Here is a 24,162-nt window from a genome sequence, read left to right as displayed (position 1 = left end):
TCCAAAGTAGTCCACTCCAACTAGAAGCAGTTATCAACTGTTTACCAAATACACTGGTGTATACTCTAATGTACCTGAAAGTTTTCCTGTGTCCTGCCCAGTCCACAGCTGCTCAGACCCAAATAAACACACACAGACCTACATTATTTTAAACTATGGCCGTGGCAGGCTTTTTGCTAGCTAGCTCTTATATCTTAAATCAACCCATTTCTATAAACCTATACTTTGCCGCGTGGTTTGTGGCTTACTGGTATCTTGCTTCTCCTGGCGGCAGCTAGCAGTGTCTCCCCTGCTCTCTTTTCTTCTTTCTCTAGTTAGAATGTCCTTCCTAACCTTATTCTGCCTCACCATTGATCAAACAGCTTTATTTACCAACCAATCAGAGCAACATATATTTACAGCATACAGAACGACATCATTCATTACTCTAAACTCAGCTTAGGGCCTCATTTCCATCTCTTGGCCCAACACAGAATATGTCTTATTTTCAGTTTTGCTTGCCAGGCCATACACCTCAGCCTTTAGCTTCCTTTCAACTGACTGGGACCCCAGATTGTCCTGGATCCTCTTCTGATGGGTGCCTAGAGCTAAACCCAAGCCTCAAATGGAACTCACTCCAGCAAGGAGTGCTGGACATTGGCTACCCTTGAAACATGGTGACTATCCTAGCAGTATCCTGGTCAAATTCAGCTTTCCCATAAGAAACATTAGTGATAAGCTATGGTGTGCCATTCTTAGAGCAAAGACTATCACCATCATTTCACATGTCACTTGATTTAGGAAGCTAGTAAGGGTCTGACTCTCTGAGCTCTGAGGGAAAGGAACACTGAGTTTGAGCCTGGGAGAGGTGCTGCACTAAGGGAAGTGCTGGGAAAGTAGGTCTTCTCCACTAGTTATGTGCAAGGTCAGAGATGGAGCAAGAATAGAATCAGGTTCCATGTTAGGAAAGAGGTTGCAGCCTTCAGACAAGATCTGTGCTCTCACCATGAGTGGAGGAGAAAAATGATACTCTCAAAAGTCCTCATGCTTTGGTCTTCTGTTAACCAGGAACTACATGCCTTTGTTCAAGTTGGTTGACCATTGGGATAGATAAAAGAAATAGTGGTTTCCCTGGTAAACAGAAATCTCCTTACAAGATTTCAGGGGAATGTTGAGTTTATGTTTCTGTTCATCCAGTCATAACCGTTCTGTATTTTTGTTTACCTGGTCAATCTTTCTGTTAAGGACATTATCACCAGCACTGAAATTTGGGAACTGCTTTGAATCTAACATTCTAGAATTTTGTTGATGAAAGAAGGTGATGGTAATTGTCCTCTGGACACTTCCTGCTGAACAGGGACTTAAAGGGGCAGGGGACATCTAGAATATTGATCCAATAGGCAGACAATGGTAGGAGAGCTAAGGAAATTTTGCTACAAGCATCTGGTTTACTGACCATCAGATTATTTCACTAGTTATCTTCTGAAGGAATCTGAAGAAACTGGAAAAAAATCATTATTATGAGAAGGATAGAAACCAATGAGCTGAGGAAGGGTAGGAGCCAGAGCCCCAGAGAGGACCATAGCAAGAATACCACATTGGAGACCATAGTTTGTCAGCCAGTTCATGTAAGTTTTTAATTCTTTCTTCCACTTGGCAGGACTAGTTCACATAGTAGCAACATTCTTCATTGAGGAAGAGTCAAGCACTCCCCTTTTTAGTCATTAGCAGGTCCAGGGTTTGCCAGTTTTATAGGACCACTAAGACTAGGGAGGTGAGCTGGTTTCATAGAGGTTGCAGGGCCAAGTTTGACTCCTGGATGGTGTCTGCCAGTTGGGTCAAATCAGCTGAGATAGAGATGGAGTGACCCAGTCCACCCTTGGCCAAACCCACAGCTGACACTAAGGCATCCAAACTGATCTCAGTCATGACCAGAAAAGCCATGGCTGACTGGAAAAGGTTGCTGAAGAGGTAATTGCCTGGTGTCTCCAAAGAGTAGAGAGGTACCAGTGGTGATAAGGGAGAGGAAATGCTTTTGGAGTTACAGAGTATGGAGTTTAAAGTTACATGGTTAAGAGGAATAATCACTGCTAGGGATTGTTGCAGGGGAGTGCTAAGAAAACAAGAAGTTGCATTAAGGGACCCATTATTTCTACATTAGGTATGGAGAAGACTCAGGGAGTCATTTATAATAATCTTCCAGAAGGCCGGGCTAAGAGAGATCTCATACAGCCTGGACTGCAAGGTGGATATCCACTGGGACAAAAGTGATATTAAGGAGATTTACCTTGGTGTATATTTGAAACTTCCAGGCCTGTTGGGTGGTCTTGGTGGTTGGGAGGGTGAAAAGGAGGCAGAAGACCATGGGAAGGAAGAAGCCCACCCTCATGGATGGGTAGCAGGTGAAAGGGCTTACGTCAGCCATCCCATTGAGTGACAGGAGTACTTACCAGACATGGTGATTCTTTGAGCTGTGACAGATGGGTCCAGGTTGCAACTCTCTGAAGCTTACATGAATTTTTTAAATTTGACAAAAAATGGTAAGACTTTTAGTTATATCAGCAGGGCCACTATCTGTTTTAATCTGCACTGAAATCCTCATTGTAGAGAAAGCAGTTAATTAGTGTCTGCAAACAGCCCAAACAGACTCATGCCTTTGAGGGATAGCAAAAACAAAGCCTAAAAGGTTATTCAAGTTAAAACAACCAAAGGAAATTTAAATTGTGAGCCTGTGACTACAATAATTTTAATTATTTTTAAAGTTGTAGTAGCCAGTGCTTACAACTGTTACCAAGAATGGATTAATTACTTATGACAATTCTATTTATTTAAATAGATGTCTAACACTGATGTGGTAAATTTTGAACTTTGAAATTTTAATATCATAGTATCATCTTTAAATCTCATTTTTCACATACCTTAATCCACTTCCTCAGACCCTCACAATTTGCCTAAATCTTCTATTTTCTTTTCCATTCTGGAAACATCCCATCATTTGCCATGAGACATAGGTGTTGAGAGTCGTCACTGGAGAAGATAGTCTTTTAAAAATCATCATTGGAGCATAAAGGAAGAAAAAAAATTCTTCCGTCAGTAACAACAGCATGGTAGTTTAAAGTTGTTCTTTTTTTTTTTTCATGAAAATCTCTTTATGAGTTCACCTATCTCAGGAGGAAGCCTGTTAGCTCAAGAAAAAAGCAAGGCCCAAGTTTCATACTTGAAGCCAATTTAGGCTGGCAGGTAATTGAGCCTCAGTTTTGAAGGGTTTTTGTTTTTTTGTTTTTTTTTTTTTAACTTCAGACACTCAGGTAATTTAAACTTTTCTTTAAGCCTCTCAAATTCATATCATCTGGAAGCAGCATGCCAGGATTTGCTAAGCTGAAAACAAACTTTTTAACTTTGGCCAGATGAAGTACCAAAAGGTGTTATTTGTCAAAGTACCCCTGAGGTTTCTTCCACAAAACTGGTATAATTTATTTACTTGATATAAAATAAGAAAATATTCTCAAATTGTACTTAAAGAAAGATCGACCAGAAGGAGTGTAATTTAGCCATGATATCCCTGCCCAGTACCAGTTGGGCAACTACATATAATGAGGAAGGAGTGGTCGGTCAGGTGGCCCAGATGGAACAGAGAAGAGGACTTGTAGCTCTAGGCTGGTGGGGATAGCCATCAGCAACCCTCCCAGAGATCTGAGAAGGATAAGTTTTACCTTTTGAATGGAGGCTGAGATCCCAGAGCAGCATCAATCTTCAGCCCTCAGGCCCAGAGGATTCAAAGATTTTCTTATAGAGAAGGAACACAGAGAACCTTGGAGAGGCAAAGAGGGGCAGTCAACACTCCTGTCCACAGTTTAGGCAGGGCAATGAGCAATTATTCACCCAGTGACCAGTGGGTGAGAAACTTGGCAGGATTTTCATCTGGACTCTGGGTGACCCCCTCAATTTGTCAAAATTTACCTCCTTATAGAAGGTCTTTTGGAGTCCAGCCAGGAGACATGTAACCATTTTATCTCAGGCCAACCTGCCAGGGGACCAGTTCTCAACATTAGCCTGGGTATGACAGTGGGAATGCACACAAAAGAGGTCTCTGCCTCCACAGGCTGGGAACTGTCTCTGTGGTGGGCATCATCTGCACGGGCTTTTGTGGCCACCCAGACCCTCTCCTCTTCCTTGGGTGTAAGAACCAAGGAGAGAATAACATAGAGGTCATTCCAGGTGGGGTGAGGGGCCTGGGTGAGGTATCTGAATTCTTCAGTGAAGTTAGAGGGTACTTGGTGAAAGAACAGAGGCATTTTTCCACCTCAGAGAGATCAGCCATAGAGGATGCTAAGTGTGCATGGATTCTACTGCTAGGAGCTACCTGGGGGTTTAAAGACAATCCGCATGGTATGAGCTGCTGGAAGTGATGAGGAGAGCGTGGGTCAGGCTGAGTCAGGGTAAAGAGGTAGAGAGGGCTGAGGGGCACCAGTGGGTGAGGCCCACAGAGGGACCACATCCTTGACTGAGACAGAGCAGTCAGCTCCGAGAGGGAATTTAGGTGAGGCAAGACAAGTGGGCAGAGCAGGTAGAGGAGAGAAGCATCTGGATATATGCAATATAAATCTGGAGTCAAATATGGCAGGTGGAGGAAGCCAGCATGGGCAAAGGATCTGTTCCCAGGGGGCCAAATTGGCAGTTCGGTTCAGTCAAGAGGGACCACGCACTTTTGGTGGCTCAATTATCTCTGCTGGGTTTCAGCACCAAATGTAAGCAAGGGTGCAGTGAAATCACCAAACTGGAACGCTAGGTGGCTACAAAGAAAGGTTTGTTTGGGAAACCAAACTTTCAGGCTCTCTCTCAGGGGGCAGAGATCAGTGGCCAGAGGGAAAGCCTTGTCAGTTTTAACAGCACAGGCAGCAGGAAGAGGAGGGGGCAGGCAGAGCAGGCTGGGATTCAGCAGGGAGGTTTTGATCCGCTATTAGACCGTTGGGGTAGATAAAGGAAATAGTGGTTTTCCTGGTAAACAGAAACTTTGCTTACTAGATTCTTGAGGAATGCTGAGTTCAGGGTTTTATTTACCCAATAGCAGTCTTTTTTTTTTTTTTTTTTTTAACCTAGTCTATGTCCTTAAGGACATTTTCACCAGCACTGCCATTTTGGGGGCCCATTTTGAAACTAACACTGAATATCTCCAGAACGCTGCTGAAGAGAGCTGTGCTTTGCTAATCTCCTGGGCTTTTCTCAATCCAATCAAATGGACAATTGATCAAGATATACCACACATTATACCAACCCTGAGTTCTGTAGCAGGCATGATAGAAAAAGTGTGACACCAGAGGTAGCCATAAGTTCACTTGACTCTAACACACCTCTACATATAGGAGAAAACATGCGAGCACACACATAACACATACACGCATGCACACAAATTTGTACACACCCATGCACATCCACACACATGCGTGTGCACTCTGACTGATGGCAGCCTATGAAAGACTTTTCCACCTGATCAGGCCTCCCTAATGTAAGGAGAGTCACCATTACAGATGTAATAGAGAATTAAACAAAAAGAACTTGATAATTTAAGCAAGCAACTAGAGGTAGCACAAGCAGAATCACACACACACACACACACACAGAGACTTCTATTGTCAAGTAAGAAAACCAGTTCTGACATGCTCCCACCCCCTTCTCTTGATGGTGAATGTAACTTAATTTTGCTTCATTTCCTGGGCTAGACAAGAACCCAAGCCAAGTGCCTCCACAAAGCTGCAGTTGCTCTCAGCTTGTAAATATTTGTGCTATGGAATTACACCATTTGTGATCTACCATGACCCATGAAAATTCAGATTTGACTGGAAGAGGTATAATAGCTAACATCAGTAAAAAACTAAATTTCACATCTTGGAAATAAGCCAGAATCAATTAGATGGACAGATTGGTTTTGACAGCTCCTAGCTCGAATGTCACGAAATCAACAACACTGGCTAATTTGTTCTTTCACGGAAGACCAAGCAGATGATATTTCATCGTTTTTAGAATGGATTGAATAAGATTATAAAGCAGCACCCTAAAACAACCCTCAAAATATCCACCCTCTTGTCCCACCAGAGCTGAGCAAAGCCTGGCTGAACCATTAGCACTCTCCACTTTGGTTCATTACCAACAACCCACATTTCCAGTCACACTCCGATCCATTCATCCAGGACAAAGAAAGTATTTGTTTAGACTTCCCTCAGAAACAGATGAGAGGAGGGGTCTGCTCACTACACCTTCTCCTTCTCCATGTTCTAGTCATCATAAGGGATGTTAGCTTGGCTTATGAGATGCATGGGAGCCATCATGCTGCCCTATCACACTCAGCTCCTTTCTGGTTTTAGGTTTTTAAATTTTATTTTATGTGTTTTTCCTTCATATATGTATGGGCACTTGGAGCATGTCTGGTGCCCTCAGAAGTCAGATGATGGGGTCAGATATCCTGGAACTTGACATACAAATGGTTGTATGCTACCATGGCAGTGCTGAAAACTGAACCCAGGTCCTCTGCCAGAGCAACAAGTGCCCTTAGTTACTGAGCCATCTCTCCAGCCCAAGCTTAGCTTCCTTGGACCATTTCTAAGTGAAGCATCAGGATCCAGAAGCTGAGTGAGAAGGTGACTGAAATGCCAACCCTTAGGGATGCCACGGCAGCACTGGGGGCACAAAGACAACACTATCCGAAGCTGGATTTGTATCAGAATTAAGCAATGAGCACTTAAGGGCCAAAGAAGAAGGCCACATACTGGGGGAGGCAAAGTCTGAGGGAACCAACTCAGATCAGAAAAAAAGTTTTATTGTTGTGAGTAATTCTCTTGAGACACACTTATGTACTCCTGGATCCATCTAAGGTATTTTCTATTTCATTGAGGAAAAGGAGTCTTGGGAAGCTTTTTTTAAAAATAGACATGATCGCAGTGAGTTAGATTGCTAGAAAAACTTCTATATAAAAATAATTTTTAAACAACATAAAAAGAGCAAAAAAATTAAGCATCATTTTTAATTTGCTTCGTATTATGACTAAACCAAAGACCATTACTGTTCCCTGCTTTGATGCAGGCTCCTCAGATACTTTAATAGCTTGGTCGGGAGCCAGACGCCTTCAAGTCAGTCTTGCAGGACTTGACAGTAATTACCAATGCTGAAGCAAACACTAAGACTAAAGAAGACAGAGTAATTGGGGTGATTTTTGAAGTGTGTAAATAGAGAGTGGAGAGGACTTTCTGTTCAGAATTCCTAAACTTCAGCAGCTAAGTTACCAGATAGGGCTGGACGTCAGCTCTATGTCTGACCGAGCTGAAATCCCTACCCCAGCTTCTGCCGCATGGACATCAGCATCTTCACAGAAAGGAGGGTGGTCTATACAGCCACAGAGGTACAGAGGAGTCCTCAAGGAAGACAGAGAATGTGTGTTGAAGCTGAATCCACACCTATTCTTTATGTTCTTTTATGTTCAGAGTAGGAAGCATGTTTGATATATTGGAGGGGCTGTGTGTAACCTTACTCTTAACCACCCCCCACTTGTTATATGGCTCAGTAAGCTTCTGTGGAGCCATAGGCAATTCCTGAGCAATATGATCCCTCTGGAAATGGCTCAACTCTGCTTTGAGGTGAAAAGAAGCTAGAGAGAATATATAACCAAATGAATATGGCTATGACCCCTTAATATTTATTTACAATAGCACAGTACATAGAAAACCAGATTTGATCCACAGACCATACTTTCTAGGTCTCAAATGAGATGGTATTTATGAGACATATAGATAGCATACAGGTCTGTAAGACAGTGTATATGTAGTTATTTTGTCAGCATTTGGCAAATAAGACAGGTTTAGTATTTTTCCAACTATTTTGTTTTGACAGTGCCTACGAGTTAAAAGCATATTTATTCACTCAACAATCTTTGCTTTAGTACTATCTGCATACCAACACGAATTCCAGACATGAGGTTGCAACAATGAATTGGACAACGTGCCTGTTTGTGTTAAAATGATGTTGAGAAGACGAGGAAAGAGGACATGGTGAGGGGAAAAAAACCAGGAAAGAAGGAAGTTGTCAGTTCATGATATGTATTGTGTAGAAAATGTTTTCCTTAGGAGGCTACAGCAATAAAAATGATAGCACAACCTTTGGTAGGATGCTGAACACAGACATCTCAGAGAAGGTGGCATTTATCTGGAGCATGAAAGATAAGAAGGAGCCATCCAGCCAAGGTTGGCAGGGAGCATTCTAAGCAGCATTGACAGAAAAGATGCTTCAGGATAGGAAGACTTGGAAAAAGAAGAAAGACTCACTGTTTCGTGTATTCCTCAGGTCAGGAATATACACATGCACTCATACCTGCACTCACACCTGCACTCATACCTACATTCACACCTACACTCACACCTGCACTCACACCTACATTCACACCTGCACTCACACCTACATTCACACCTGCACTCACACCTACACTCACACTTACATTCATATGTGTACCCACACCTTCTTTCACATGTGCACTCACACCTACACTCACACCTACTTTCACATGTGACTCATACCTGCACTCACACCTACATCTCATGTGCACTCACTCATGCACGCACATGTGTGAAACTGATTTTAAAAGCAGGTTTTATTTAATCCAACATATTTAAAATAGTATTATTTCAACCATTAACAGTCATAAAAATATTATGGTGACATTTTACACAAAGTGTCCTGAATTTGCTGTGTATCACGCATAGCATTTCTCAATGTGAAACAACTTCACCAATGTTCAGTGGTCACATGTGGCCGATGGCTACCGAAGTTCATTGGCAGTGAGCTAACAGTTTGTATGGTAAAAATAAAGAGCTTAGAGGGTTTGTGCAAGTGAAGGATATGATCTAACAAATTTTTATGAGAGTATTCATTATGGAATGTTCTGTGGGAAATGGATTGGGCGGCACAGGAGGCAAATGGAAAAAGCAATTGGCAAGAATTGGCATAGTCAGGTGCAAGGAAGTATTCAAGGAGCGATGGGGACTCTGAGGAGGAAACACGAAGTGCAGACTGGAGATGTCACCCAAGAGCGATGTACAGGTAACAGCAGCAGATGTTTGTGACGGTGTCAGCAGCTGTCTGAAAAGGATGCTACTGTCACACAGATGGTCACACAGCACTTCAGAATGGCTCCACTATCGACACAGTGAGAAATACCACCAGGACATTGATACCTGTGCTGACCAAAAGGTCCCCTATACAACAATGGATGAATAAAAATTGATTGTGATGGTTGACAACCCTGCGGAGAAAGTAAAGCCTACCGAATTGACAATTCATTGACAACTCAGCAAAGCTCTTTTTAAAGGGACAATGACCGGCAGAATGAAGGACTGAAGACTTGATCCTGGAACACGAATAGGAGAAGATTGTAGCTCTTATTAATGCTGACCTAAAAAGGTCTCATCTCCTTCCAGAAAAGCCGGCAGACACCTAATCTGACCCACCTCTTTCGCCTCGACTGAGTTCTAAGCAATGACCTTAGGGAGAGGCTGGGCAGGCATGGAAGCATGTCAGGAGGGAGGAAGCCAGAAGAGGCACCAAAGCAGAAGCAAGAAGGAGTGCAAGTCCCCTTCTGCAGAGCAACAGCGGCTGGCAGCAAGCAGGTCCTCTTCCCCACGGCCACCGTCAGGGTTAAGACAGGCCTGGGGTTGAGAAACCACTTCACAGCCTGCAGTACCTTTCTCTGTTCATGCTCTTTAGTCTCCAGAAATATCCCCAATGGTTTTCAGCTTATCTTCAGGAAAGACCTGAGCTGAGCTTCTGTTCTTGAGATCACATATGCTAGTGGAAATGGAGCCAGGAACCCAGAGAAATCCCTAGTTTCTTACATCCATCTAAAGCAGCATTGAGTCTATACAGCCATGCCATGGAGCCAGCTACCCAAAGCCACACTACAAAGTGCACAGAGAATTGGAACACAACTATGGCTCAGTATTCTGCACCACATGTGAAGTCACCGGAAGTCATTTAGCTCATGCCCTGTGGACACCAGGCATCTTTTCTTTATTTGTGCCTCCTTACATTTGGGTTTCAGACTCTGTCTTTAAATAAGTCAACTCCTATTTTGGAACAAGGAGATCTGCAGCATCCGGGATCACTCCTGGAATGAGGAATCTGGCCAGGAAGTAAAATGGTTTCCATCATAGTTTATTTAAATACTTCTAAGTAAAGTTGACCAAACTTGAAATGCCACAGAAAGACAAACAAAACTCAGTGCCTTAAAACAAGGGCAGCAAAGGTACAGGAGCTGTTTATTTCCTTTGAAAGGAAATAAAAAGCTTGTCTGGATCAAAATAAGAAGAGATTGTTACGTTGTCTTGCATTGCCTAGTCTCCATCCATCACAGATGGGCCGCATGGAAACAAATCCACAACCGCCCACATGGTATTTCTGTGGGTGACACAGTAGTCTGATTGTTTTCCACTTAATCCTGACAAGAACTCGACAGGTAAGGAAACTCTGATTATTCTCATTTCAATTATGAACAATAAAGAGGGAAGGAGGAGGGAGAGGAAAAAGAGGAGGAGGGGGAAGAGGAGGAGAAGGAGAAATTAACTACCATTTATTGAGCACATATGTGCCCTGAGTTGAGAGATGTATTATTTTTGCTCTGTCTGGTTATATTGAATCTCCTCACACTGCAATGGAGTGTTTCCTCCCTCCAACCCCTTCCACATCTCCTTTCCACTACCTCTCAGATTGATGTTCTTCTTTTCTTTGATTTCTGTGGTTGAATATATATATACATACACACACACACATGCAACCATGAGTCCATTTAGTGTTGCTTGTTTGTATATAATTTCAGTGATGAGCACTTTGTATTGGATAAGCAGTTAAAGGGCTCATCCCTGGGAGATACTAATTCTCCCTCTCTCCATAGTTAGTTATTAGTTGCTTGTAATTAGTAATTTGTCTAGGGTTGGGACCTGGTGAGATTACCTCCTTCCAGGTTAGCATGTCCATTGGTATTGCCATTGTTCAGGTTCTGTTTAGCAGCCATATTATTGAGGTATTATGGATGTAGCTTCCCTGTCATTTCTAGGAGACACAATTTCAATTTCAGTTGACTTCCTGGTCCTTTGCCTTTTACATCTTTCCACTCCCTCTCCCTTTATCTTCCCTGGGCTTTAGGCACAGGGTTTGTGTTACATGTGCATATGGGGTTGGGCTCCCCAAGATCAGTTGGCCTCTGCATTATGACCAGTTGTGGTTTTCTGTAATGAACTCCATTTGCTCCAAGGAAAAGCTATACTCATCTGTGGGTATAGGATAAGTTCTTTTTTAATGCAGTTTAGAATCATGCTTATCTAGTAAAGTGGCAAAAATAGACTCTTCTCTAAGATTCACAACCCCACTAGCCCTGAGTAGTTAGCTAGTATCCTAGTATCTGTCATAATTTCCCTCCTGTTGAGCATGCTTTAAGTCCAATTATGTTGCTATTGGCTACCATCAAGATATGTGGCTACTATTGCAAGTTTATGGATATTTTACCATGTTGGTCGTTGTTCTGGTTCATAGGCATCTCAGTTAGATAGGACTATTGATTGCTTTACTCCGTTGTCAACCTGCATAGCAACTTCTGAAACTTCTTATGAAAGCCAGACCACAGAAAGGAGGTTTTTAGGTAAGATACAGCTCAAATCCTCTGAGTCCTGTGTCTAAGTGTGAGTTATCTTCAGCAACAGAGACTTACCTTCAGCCTCTGAGACATAACAAAGAGCAACAGCAATAGCCTATATCATTTTGGTAGTCCTTCCCTCTTCCGTCCCTCCTACCCCTCTTCCATCCCTCCTACCATCCATCCTAACTCCACACCAAAGGACTGAACTCCACACCTATGTCTTGCAAGCCTTCTTTGTGTGGTAAGTCACTCCACCCCTCTCCCATCCTTTCTTCTGCCTGCTGCCATCTCCACATCTATAGGCCTAGCTGTAGCTACTGGCTTTGCTTGGCTTAGGTCTAATAAATCAACTTAGGTACCAGCTTTCCTTGGCCTAGCTTTGGTCATGCAGAACCTATAATCTACCTCAATCTAAGACAGGTCACATTCTCACATCAGACACACAAGTAAAGCCAAAATCAACATGAAAAGCCAAGACAGCATGTCCTGCATGAAACTTGCCAGTCCTATAGAAGCGTTATCTAATAAGAACTACCGAGATGATCCTTAGGACCCAGAATTTAAAGGAACAACCACAAACTTTATGAAAGAATTCAAGAAGTTCACCGAAGATGTGAACAAACAAATACCTCACTGAACTTCAAGAGGCTGACCATAAGCACTTGCTGTGATGCCTGGGACAAGACAAATGTACAACTGAGCAAAATAATGAAGATGATTCAGGATCTGGAAACTAAACTCAGGAAACAGAAACACTGGAGAGAACTCAATCTGAAATGAAGATGGAATTTTTTATTTGCACATTCTTTACAATAAAATTTTAATAAACACACACACACACACACACACACACACACACACACACATCTTTCCAATACATCCTACTACTGCTTCAAAAGATCCTTGTCATTAAGACTGCCAGGTAAAACAACCCTGTGATATGTTACTGAGGGGCACAGCTATGTCCAGTGCATGAACAGTATGAGCCCTCACTGCCTTTACATCAATCTGACTGACTATTCATTGCACTGCCTAACAAGCATTTACTGAGTGCCTAGTGAATGCAGAGCACATATACATCATAACCTGCCCTATGTGACCACAGCTTGGGTCATTCTCATTGTAGGAAGATGCTGGTCTGGTAAGTCCAGGCCTGAACTGGTTTGGTGAGCCCAAGAGAGAAAGGAAACACATACGGGGATCACAGACTGTGTGTTAGACTCTGTGCCCAGCACTGCCTTATTCATTTAATGCTCACAGTCATGCCATGACATAGGCTTTACTAATTCAGTTGATGAAAGTGGAAATGCTGTCAAAGGAAACTATAAAAAATGAAGTCTACACACTACTTCATATGTCTAAGTAAATATTAGTAACAACAGGAAAACCAGTCACAGGTAAAAAGTCTCTGGACTTCCCAGGGTCTAAGCTGTGTATAAAGACTCTCCCTCTACCTTCCTCCAAAGGTGAATGATCAGTTATCAACAGGACAAGACAAACTGGACAAAAATTCAAATCATATTTCAAATATTTTGGCATCAGCTGATCTCCCCAGAAGCTTTGTCAAGTTTATAAATCCCAGTTCAATAGAAAAGCCATGGGAAATTTATGGGAAATAAGATTCACATGTGTCCTGCTTATTCATTTAAAAATAAAAAATATTATCTTTTCAAGAGTGCTTTTCTGTACAAGTCTTTTGAGGGTTTGCCATTGATATCCACCTCCAGTTTGAAACAGGAAAGAAATATTTTTGAGGTTAAGATTCTCAAAAACAGGAAATGCCATCTGTCCCATGCTGTCTTCCAGAGGTTCAAACTGGTGATTCCAAACTGGGAATTTATATCTTTTTGAATCAGGTTCAAAATCAAAACATTTCCCAAATTAAAAATAAATGGCAAGTAAGGCAGAGTTTGGGAAGGGAAAAGGAGAGGGAGACCACAGGCAGGCCCTTCCTCAGCTGCTCTGCCTATACTGGCATGCCTGAGACTCTGGGAGGCAACTATGGCATCTGTCCTCCCCCGAGTCAGAGCAAGAGAGGTCAACTGGAAAGTGAGAATTCAGGACATCTTTCTAAGCCTGCTCTCCCCTGCTCTGGGCAAGTGGCCTTCCCAGAGTGTTGACTTCCCCTCGTCCGTGTGATGGCTCCCTCTCCTTTCAATCACTCTTATAAAAGCTTTCTTGAATCCTTGGGCCAAATGCCATCACTGGTTTCATGGGTTTCACCATCCTCACATATTCATTCATAGATTCATCAAATATTTTCAGACCCTGATTTGAACCAGCTGCTTTGCTGGATGCTGGGAACACGCACAGAATGATGGTCTTGTGACAAAGCTGGAACCCAAACCAGGGTACCTTCCAGTTCACTCTGCTTTCTCTTCCAAAAGCAGGTGTTCAGAAGCCAAAAAGGGAGCTCATGGAAGAGGTAAGTAAATGGGCATTTAAGCCTTGCCCCTTTGTTTTTAGTGAGGTGTTTCTATTTCATCTTCCTCTTCCTCTTCTCCAACAAGAAGCCTGCATCCATGTATCCATTTAACCAACGGTAATTAAAGAGTATTAAATACCAAACAGCCTTATGAGGCAGTGTGTAACATGTAAGCACCAGAGGCAAGCAACGCCACTTCTTTCCCTGGCAGGCCACTTCTGGAAAGCTCTATCTACCTCCTCTATAACATGGGTCTTATAGAAGGATCCACCCCTAAGATCATTGAGAGAATGAGATGCAGCATTACACAGAGCTACTCACAAATGCACTGATAAATTGTAGTTATTACTAACGTTGTTGTGATGTTACACATCATGTGCTAGAGATAGGACAACGAAACTGCTAAGGGACCTTGAGAGGACAAGTACCCCCCAAATGGAAGAGCACTTTCTCTCTCTAGCAAGCATGTCAACTCAGGCCCCATGAGCACAAGACATTGCTTAAGCCTGCCATTTCTTTCCTCCTTAGAAGGTTTCTTACAATAGCTTTGAGACACTTCAGCTTGGAGTCACCCCATTTTTTTTTTGCCTGAGTAAACACTATATATAATTGATCACTGTGCATACAGCATGCCTAAGAAAGCTGTTATTTCAATAACTCACCTTGTCTCTTTGTGGAAAACAGATGTGGAAAACAAAACTCACTGTTGACTTGAATATCCATTAGTCAGTGAGAGGCAATATCTGAAAGCCTCCAAAGCATCCCAACTGAAGAGCTCTCCCCAGTGAACTCTTAGCCCAGGCAGGGGATAAATCCCCTCACAGTTTGGGCTCACAAGAATAAGCCTTGGCAAATGAGGCTGCCTGGAAGGTAAACAGCTCCCTAATGGACCAAAAGAAAATACCACTGTTCTGGGTGGGGTCAATTTATTTGTCTCAGTGGTAAATAATAATGTAGATAGCTTAGTGACAGATAGAAAGGTAAGGACAGGGGAAGTAGTCCAGATAGTCATCTGTGTTTTTAGGACTCTTGGCAAGGCAAGGCCTCTCCTGACTCTACTGAGCTGCCCACCCGAGCCCCTGATCTCTTGGTAGGTAATTTCACAGTCACCCATCCATTGATCTCTTTATTAGCTACTTTAGGGAGCAATGCTCCCTGTGATGTCTGTGCATATGCATGTACTTGTAACAGTAGCCCAAAAGGACAGAAGCAGGCAGAGTAAAAGCGTCCTTCTGGAGAAAGCTCTGGACTCTAAACCACAGCCAGAGCCTAGATCCCTTCCATGAAAACCAGTTGTGAGCCAGAAACCTCTGGCTGCTTAAAGTGGCCCTCGACTCTGCCTCTGTCTGAAGGCTCTTCCAAAGCTCTTTAGGAAGGGCTTTGTGGTAAAACTGGAAAGGAGTTGTGGTTAGCTCTGAGTACACACCTGACCCCTGGCTCCTGTGGGTTGTGTAGTCATGCATCTCTATGAACACTTTGTTTGTTTGATGTTTTAGTCTGATTGGATTCCCAGAGCATGAGGTTTCGCATTGTCGCATTAAGAATACCCAAGCGCATGCAATTGCAGTTTATTGCATGCTCACCTGGTATGAACTCAGTTCCTCACTAAAATTCTGTTCTCTCCTTAGAAAGCCCCAGGGGAAATGCATAGTGTTTACTTGTTTATAATTCCCAATTCCCTCTTGCTACTGCTATGGCTCCCCTGTAAAGAGTGTAGATTGGTCATGTATCTTGCTTTGGCACATAGAACATGGCTATGGTGACAGTGTTTCAAGTTGAGCTTTTCAGAAGAATGAAATGTTTCCTTCATTCCTAGTGAACACTTCAATGCTCTGAAGAGCACATCTCAGTAACCTACAGCCTGAAGCCAAGTGGAGGTGAGCCCTACAAAGTACCTCAGAGTGGGAGCCCACTCACTGGCTCTGGTTTCTTTTTACATACCTGTAACAGAGGATAACTGTGGCAAGACTTGGGTAACACAAGTCCCAAGTTAGAGATGTGTCATCCAATACCAAGGATAAATTCAACCCAACTGATAACTGTACTCCAGCTCACAATGCCAGAACAGCAGGACCACTCAAGTAGCATCTTCCTACCAAGATGACAGCACTATGAATTAACTGATATCCAGCAATGAGAATGAAATACCTGTATGCCATCGTCTTGATCCATTTGGACTGTTTTAACAAAATATTATGGACAGGGTGATTCATAAATAACAAAAACTTGTAGCTCACACTTCTAGAAGCTTGATGTCCAAGATCAGGGTGCCTCAGATTCTTGTTTGGAGAGCGTTTGTTCCTCACAGATGACACCTGCTCATGAGCTAATATGGTCAAGGACAGTGGCATTTTACAGACTTCTCCCAAAACTAGATTAAGTCAGGACTTATTTCCTGGTTCATAGGACTTCTTTCTCTCCATGTGCCGTGTCGACAGAGCAAGACAGCGCTCTGGGATAAGGACACTAATTCCACTCATAAAAGCAAAGCCATCATGACTGAATCACCTCCTAAAGGTACTGCTTCTTAATTCCTTTATGTTGGTAGGATAGAAGTGTGAACTGTGGAGGAAGATGAACATTCAGACCATAACAGAGATGATCTATGAAAAGCTGATAACCATTAACAGGCATCTTTGACTTCTTCATTGATACTAACAACACTGCTGATAAAGGGCTCCCTGCTAAGCCTGATATATACTATCTCATTTAATCTTCACAACCAACAAAGACACATCACTATTATCCCATTTTACATTCCCACCAAAGCACAAAGCACAAAGAGGTTAAGAAAAGCACCCCCAAACAACCAAGCTATAAGCAGTGAAGCCAAGACTTAAAGCCAGGCAATCTACCTTTCAGGTGTATAAAGTGGCTTCTTCTAGAACCCATAACCCTGTGGGGCTTAAAGACTTTGATTCAACCACATCATTCATTGATAAGTCTTCCTCCTGCTCTTTGCTCCTGTTTATTTTGTCTATTTAGGGTGGTGATTAGGTTTCAGGAGACCGAAGGTAACCAAGTCCTACTCGCTGTTCTCACATAAATAAATCCCTGAATGCCTCCCCAGCAGCCCAGCCCACAGCAGAAGAATAATCTGTGACCCATATTCATGCCCACCACGTGGGGTGGACTGTGACTGGCTTTTTCCCTGCTTTTATGGGTTCTCAACAAAGCCAAGATTGAAACATCCTTTCTTTGCTTGGAAAGCCGTGTTTCTTCGATTGTCCATGCGGTCTTCCACAGCTCTTGCTTCTGTTTTCCTGTTTGTTTTTCTGTTGGCCTTTACTGCCCTCAGAACCCTTCAAGCACTCTTGGAGGCTCTTTATAGTCTATCTTCACAGGATACAATGAAAGACATATTTCATTTAGGGAGATCTTGCATGGTAGCCGGAAGCGAGCCTGACCTTTCTGTGATTGCTTAACTGAAAGAGTGGAGACACATGAAGGCAGTGCATTTGTTGTAGAAAATAGAGAGGCATGAAATGAGCCCAAAACAGTGGGTCTTCACAGTTTGCAGAGATCACTACTTTTCATTTATATGTTAGTATTTTAATGTATTTTCTGGCAATCTCTTAAGTATATTTTAATCATGATTTTTATACCACATAAAATTTTATAGCTTGCTTACTCATTTAATATTATCATGTAAACATTTTCTCCAAGTCTATAAAAAGTTATTAGAACAGTAATTCCAAAGCATGCCAAGGGTGATTGGTTTTCTAAAATTACTGCACAGATATTAGAGACCACAACATACGACCAGGCCTCATCCTGGAAATTCATGTTTTCTATTGGCTCATTAAAATATCTGGAAAGTTGTGTGTTTAAAGAAACCTGACTCATGTTGACTAGAGGGCCCTGTGTCCTTGGTGTCCTCCATCCTCTCTGGCTCTTCCACGCTCTCTGCCTCCTCTTCCATGGCATTTCCTGAGCTCTGAGGGGACAGATTTGATGGAGTCATCCCATTTAGAGCTGAATCTTCCAAGGTCTCTCACTCTCTGTGTAATGTTTGGCTGTGGGTTTCTATATTTGTTCCCATCTGCTGTAAGAGGAAACTTCTCTGATGATGGCTGAACAAGGCACTAATCTATTAATGTAGCAGAATACCATCAGGAGTCATTTTATCACTATATATTTCTTTTTCTTTTTTTAGAGCAGTATTATTTGGTTTCACCCTAAGTGCCTGGGCTATCTAATCTCAGGTTCTTGGTCATCCAAGCAGTGCCAGGTATGGGTACCACCTCATGGAGTGGGCCTTCAAATCAGTTACTGGTTGGTTACTCCCGGCAGCTTTGTCGCTATTGCCCTAGCATATCTTGCTCCAGTACATCGCTATAGATAAAGGGTTTACGGCTGGCTTGGCATGTTTGTTTCTCTTTGGAGAGCATGCAGAGTATGTTCCTATAACAAAGACACTGGAACTCAGGGGTGAAGGCTTTATGTAGGGCCCAGCTTGACGTCTCTATCTTCAGTGAGTTGTGTAGATATTGTCTTCAGCAATGGGGCCTTCCTGTCAGTTGGTAGAGAGCAGCCTATAGTCTTGGAAAGAGCCTGGGTTGTTTAGGGATTCCTAAGGGGTCCCTTTGGCCAACAATTCAACATGAGCAAAGCTCATTTGAACTCACAGAGACTAAAGCAGTATGCACAAGGCCTGCATGAGTCTTCACCAGGTCCTCTGAGTATATATTATGGATTCCAATGTAGTGTTTTTATGGAATTCCTGAGTGTGTGGATGAGAGGGTTTCTGATTTCTGTGCCCTCTCTTGAGCTCTTTTCCTTCTGTTGGTTGGTCTTTTCAACTTCAATTTGATATTTTTTGTTTTATCTTATTATGTTTTTTTGTAGTTTTTAAATGAGTGAATGATAAACAAATGGAAACCTAGCCATTAGGGTAAACTTTGACAATTGAACTCTCATTTATACCTGCTGGGAGAGGGATAATCAGTTTCCTCTAACAGACTGATGTTAGCTGTATCAACTAATCAAGGACAGGCCTCATGGTCAGGAGTAGTTGATCAACATATAATGGACTCCATAGTTTTTGTATGTGCTTTTATTTGGTTATAGTTTGGTGTTTGTTTATGGGGACTATTATTTTGTTTTATTTTGGTTTGAGGGAAGTTATTGTATTGGATTTAGTGGGATTTTTTTGTCTTTTTTTTTAGAAAGAACTAAAAGTTGGGTGGGTAGGGAGAGAGGGGGAGAATCTGGAAAAACTTGGAGGGGAAAATATGATAAAAATATTTAAATTTTAAAATTGTTTTAAATAATAAAATATAAGAAAAAAGAAGAAATGAAACATGACTCATGATTTGGGTGTCTGTTTGCCTTTGCTCTCTTCCATGTTGCTTTGGTTTCAGACAAGATCTGTTACCTAGGCTTGCCTGGAATTCATGATCCCCCTGACTCAGTGTTGTATGTTTGTTTGTGTTCTGACAAATAAAGCTTGCCTGGAGATCAGAGGGCAGAGCTAGCCACTAGTTAACCATAGAGGTCAGGCAATGGTGGCACACACCTTTAATCCCAGCGCTTGGGAGGAGGAAGCAGGAAGATCAGGAGTTCAAGGCCACTCTGGGCTAGAGGAGATTGGACCAGTCTAAAAGAGAAACAGACCTGGGCTGTGGTGGCGCATGCCTTTAATCTCAGCACTAGGGAGGTGGAGACAGGAATATAAGGTAGATGGAGACAGGATCTCACAGCCCCATTCAGTCTGAGTATTCCTAGAGACAGGACCCTCATTCAGTTTGAGATTTCTTAGAGGTAAGAAGTCTCTGGTGGCTGCTGCTATGCTTCACCCTAACATCTGACTCCAGGTTTTATTTAATAAGACTAATTAGGATAGCATTTCAGCTCAGCCTTCCAAGTACTGGAATATAGGCATATACCATCACACTGGATTGTCTCATGTATTTAGTCAGCATTTTACCAAAGCCTTGGGGCAAGTGTTTCACACTGAAGAAGCAGTATTAACAAACCACAAACCTAATGTTTCCTGGGCAATGGCCCTGACAAAGGCCTAGTGATGCTTTCAGGGTTGGCAATCAATGAATGGCCCTTAAGGCTCTCACTTGTAATAGGTTTGTGCTTAGCTCAGTGTTCAGAAAACAAGAAATCTAACTGAGGTCAAAAAAAGAAATGAAGGGATATGAACTTAATTCAAGTTCCTAAAGCATTTCCCTATACACTGGACAGCCACATGCTACCAGGCAGGAAGACCCTCATCACAAAGCTAATCAGTGTATATCATTGTGCCCATTTTATAGGTGGGAAGACTGGAGCTGAGAGAGAGGTGAGTGCAGGGTACAGCTAGTGAATGAAATCAAGCCTTCTAAGATCACAGTCTCTGTGTAGTATGCTGTCGGTCTCATCCCCCGTCTTCTCACCCCACCCAGCAACAGGCATAGTTGCTTCCAGGCAGGACCTGAGGCTTGCGGCTCAGAGCTAACAGCAGGTTTCCCTTCTGTTACACTAACCCTCTTCTCTTTAATTATCCCCCAGCACAGGGTTGCTCTTCGTCCTCAGCCTTTGACAGCTGCACCTTCTGAGCACACTGCATGGTCTAGGATATTTGAATCACGAACTCATTCCTCTGTCTCATACGTTAAGGTCATTTCACTTCATATCTAAAGTTCAGCCCATTTCTTGGGTAGATTAGAAGATGGTGGGAATGCAAATTCTGTCCTTTATTTTAATGAGGGTGACTGAGTCACAGATTCCAGGCTATCTTCCCCTTAGAGAAGAAAACTCGGACATGGCTGGCCAGCTCAGTGTCCTTTGTGAAGGGAAGATGGAGGAAACAAAAAAAGAATCTTTGAACTATCCCAAGCAATGCTCGTAGGTGTTGCCTCACTTTTGAAAGCTGTGTGGATGGGGACACTGAGCATCAGCCACCAAGCTCTTCCTGATGTCATGAGTTTACACAGAGGTCAGGGTATTATATCCAGCTATCACTTCCAAAAGCAATGCCCCAGATATAGCCCTAGCCAAGGGAAGATTGCTCCAAATTGGCTGCTAAAAGCACAGTCATGATAAGAATACAATGCATGCCTAGACAGTATTGGCTTTCTTCTCCTGTTATGTCACAGTTACTAATAGCCCTCCTTTCAGTCTCAAAGTTATTCCAATTCAGAATGATAAGTTGTAAAGAGCCTTTAGATTGAATGACCTATCTTTGCCTCAGGAATAAAACTAATAGCAGAGATCTAGGAGGGTGTGGAGAGTGTGGCTACCACTTCATAAAGGAGGGGGTCTGCTGCTAAAGAATCCTCTCTTGCCTAAGCAGAACCAGGTAAGGATCAAAAGCAGCGAGTTTGCCTGGTGGGTACTGGAAAGCAAAGGAAAGATGGAGAAGCAGTTGCCTCCCAACTGGAAAGAGAGGGGGGCTCATGAAAGAGAGGGGGGCTCATGAAAGAGAGGGGGGCTTATGAAAGAGAGGGGGCAGAAGCTCATAAGGAAGAGCAGAGTCGTGCAAAGTTCTAGAAGACACAGGAGCCTGAGTTAGACCATAGAAGGAGCCCTGAATCGCTGGGAAAAGGCAGGGTAGGTCCCAAGGCCCTCAGCCTGGAAGAATCAGAATGATTCAACGAGAAGTCATGCAGGAATGCTATAACAAGGCTGAGAACAAAGCTGTGGGCAGAATCAGGAGACCCAGGTACGTGCATGGGAAGCTTTGGTGTTAGAGTATGAAACGGGACAGTGATGCTGAGGGGTCCACGTGAAGACCACAAATCAGAAGAGACGTCAAAGGTGGTGAAAGGATGTGGGCAGAAATGTAGGTACATATTGAGGACCTACACTCAGCCATCAGGCGGGAGGCCTCTGCAGTGGTCAGGTGAGTGGTAAGAGACTGGAAGGAACTGGCGTCTAGCCCCTTGTTAGCCAAATGATTTTGCCAGAATTTTAAGAAAGGCTAGCACTTGGGATTTCAATTGCTTCATTTTCACTTGCTTTTATAGTTATTTTTTGTTACTGTTTCAATAAAAAAAAATCACTTTAAAGATTTTGTACATTAAATTCCTATTTGAGATTTAGCTTAGATTCCTCCCACCCCAGGACCTATTAATGAATCCAAACTTCAAGACAACCTATAACAACAATGGAATTTTAATTCATCACCTTCTCTTTCCTGTCAGCAAAGACATCCACGTGACAGAACCTAACATAATTGCAGCTGCTATATGTTTAGGGGTTGGCCCTGTTATGGAGGCATTTGCTGTATGAGATGATTCAAGATAACTCTCAGGTGGGCCTTCTCTATCTCTCAGGTGGTTTATTTCCATCTTGAATTACATTCCAAAATACTACCTATGATGCTAATCTTGGTTGTCAACTTGACACCTGGGTACAGGGAAACTAGGTTGACAAATTGTCTCCATTGGATTGACATGTGGACATGTCTGTGTTGCATTTTCTTGATTGCTGGTTAATATGGGAAGGCCCAGCCCACTGTAGGTGGTGCTACCCCTGGGCAGGTAGTCCTTGGTAGGTAAGAAAGTTCATTGAGTGTGAGCAGAGGAGAGCAAGCCAGTAAGCAGTATTCCTCCATGGTTTTGCTTTGACTCCTGCCCTCTGTTTCTGTTTGAGTTCTTGCTCTGATTTCCTTCAGTGATGAACTGTTGTCTGGAAGAGTAAGCCAAATAAACCCTTTCCCTTTCAAATTGGTTTTGGTAAGAGTACTTTATCACAGAAATAGAAAATCTCACTAGAACACCGCCTCTTGGTCCCTTCACCCAGCAGAATGGTGAGAAACAAATTAACGAAAAGAAACACATTCATAAACTTGGTGACAGCAAGATTTATATCATTTATAGGGTTGTGCCATGGTACCCTCTTCAGTCCTCAAGAAGCAGATTCACATCTTGATGTGTTAAGACTAACCACATGCTCCCAGCCTACCAATAACAATTTCTATGCCATCTCACACCTAGTCTGATGTTTGAAATTTTCATGAATGTCTCCAGAGGGAGGCTTGGCAAACCAAATCCAGCAAAGGCAGTTTCTCAGGCAGAGGTCTCGCACCTCTGTGCCCAATAGTATACATCCTGCTAAGAAATACAAACTACATTTAATGTCAAGTGCTGAGCTGCAAACCAACCTAGCCCTCCAGCATATAAGTAAGGGCACAGTGAAACCACCCACCTGGACCACTCCATCGGTAGAAAGAAAGGTTAGTTTGGGGAAATTCAAACCACCAAGGCTATGTCTTGGGGAGGAGGGGTAGAAAGAATAGCAGAAGGTGGAGAAAGCCTTGCCGGTTTTAAGGAGTTATGTTGCAGCAGGAGGGACCCAGTAGATTGGAATAACTTGTGAGTGGGAGTATTGGACCAGCACAGCCTGGAAACTAGAATGGAGACTTTTTTTTTTTTAAAGATTTTATTTATCATGTATACAGTGAGTGTTCAGCCTGCAGGCCAGAAGAGGACACCATATCTCATTGTAGATGGTTGTGAGCCACCATGTGGTTGCTGGGAATTGAACTCAGGACCTCTGGAAGAACAGCCAGTGCTCTTAACCTCTGAGCCATCTCTCCAGCCCCAGAATGGAGACTTTGATCTGTTACAGGTTTATTAATCGGGAATGAGATGCACCATTGCCAGAGGTAGTTGGCTATAGGGGTGGATAGGGGAAGCAGTGGTTTTGTTTTGTTTTGTTTTGTTTTGTTTTGTACAAATGTAAACCCTCTTCACAAAATTTGTGAGGAATGCTGATTTTAGGCTTTTGTTTATCTGCTAGCTATGCTTCTGTTTACCTGGTCAGAGTCCAGCCTGAGCTGAGCCCAGACTGTTATTTAAAACATGTCAATGGCACTGCCATTTTGGGGGCCCACTCTGGAAATAACACAGCTGACTTTCACTGATTTAAGGTAGTTGGCATATGATATTAAATGTAATTTTCTTCTCTGACTAGGCCACTAAGCTTCATGTTGCTTCTGCTGCCATAGCTGAATAGCTTAATCTGACAAGAGATGAGGGGGGAAGCCTGAGGTTTAGCATTCTGGGAGACAGAAGCCATGCCATTGACCCCCATAGCCAATGCTGAGCTAGCCTGGGCTGAGCACACCAGTCCCCTTAGTCTTCAGTCCAGT

Source organism: Peromyscus eremicus, chromosome 7, assembly GCF_949786415.1.
Source record: "Peromyscus eremicus chromosome 7, PerEre_H2_v1, whole genome shotgun sequence".
Taxonomy (NCBI): domain Eukaryota; kingdom Metazoa; phylum Chordata; class Mammalia; order Rodentia; family Cricetidae; genus Peromyscus; species Peromyscus eremicus.
This window is presented reverse-complemented; position numbering follows the sequence as displayed.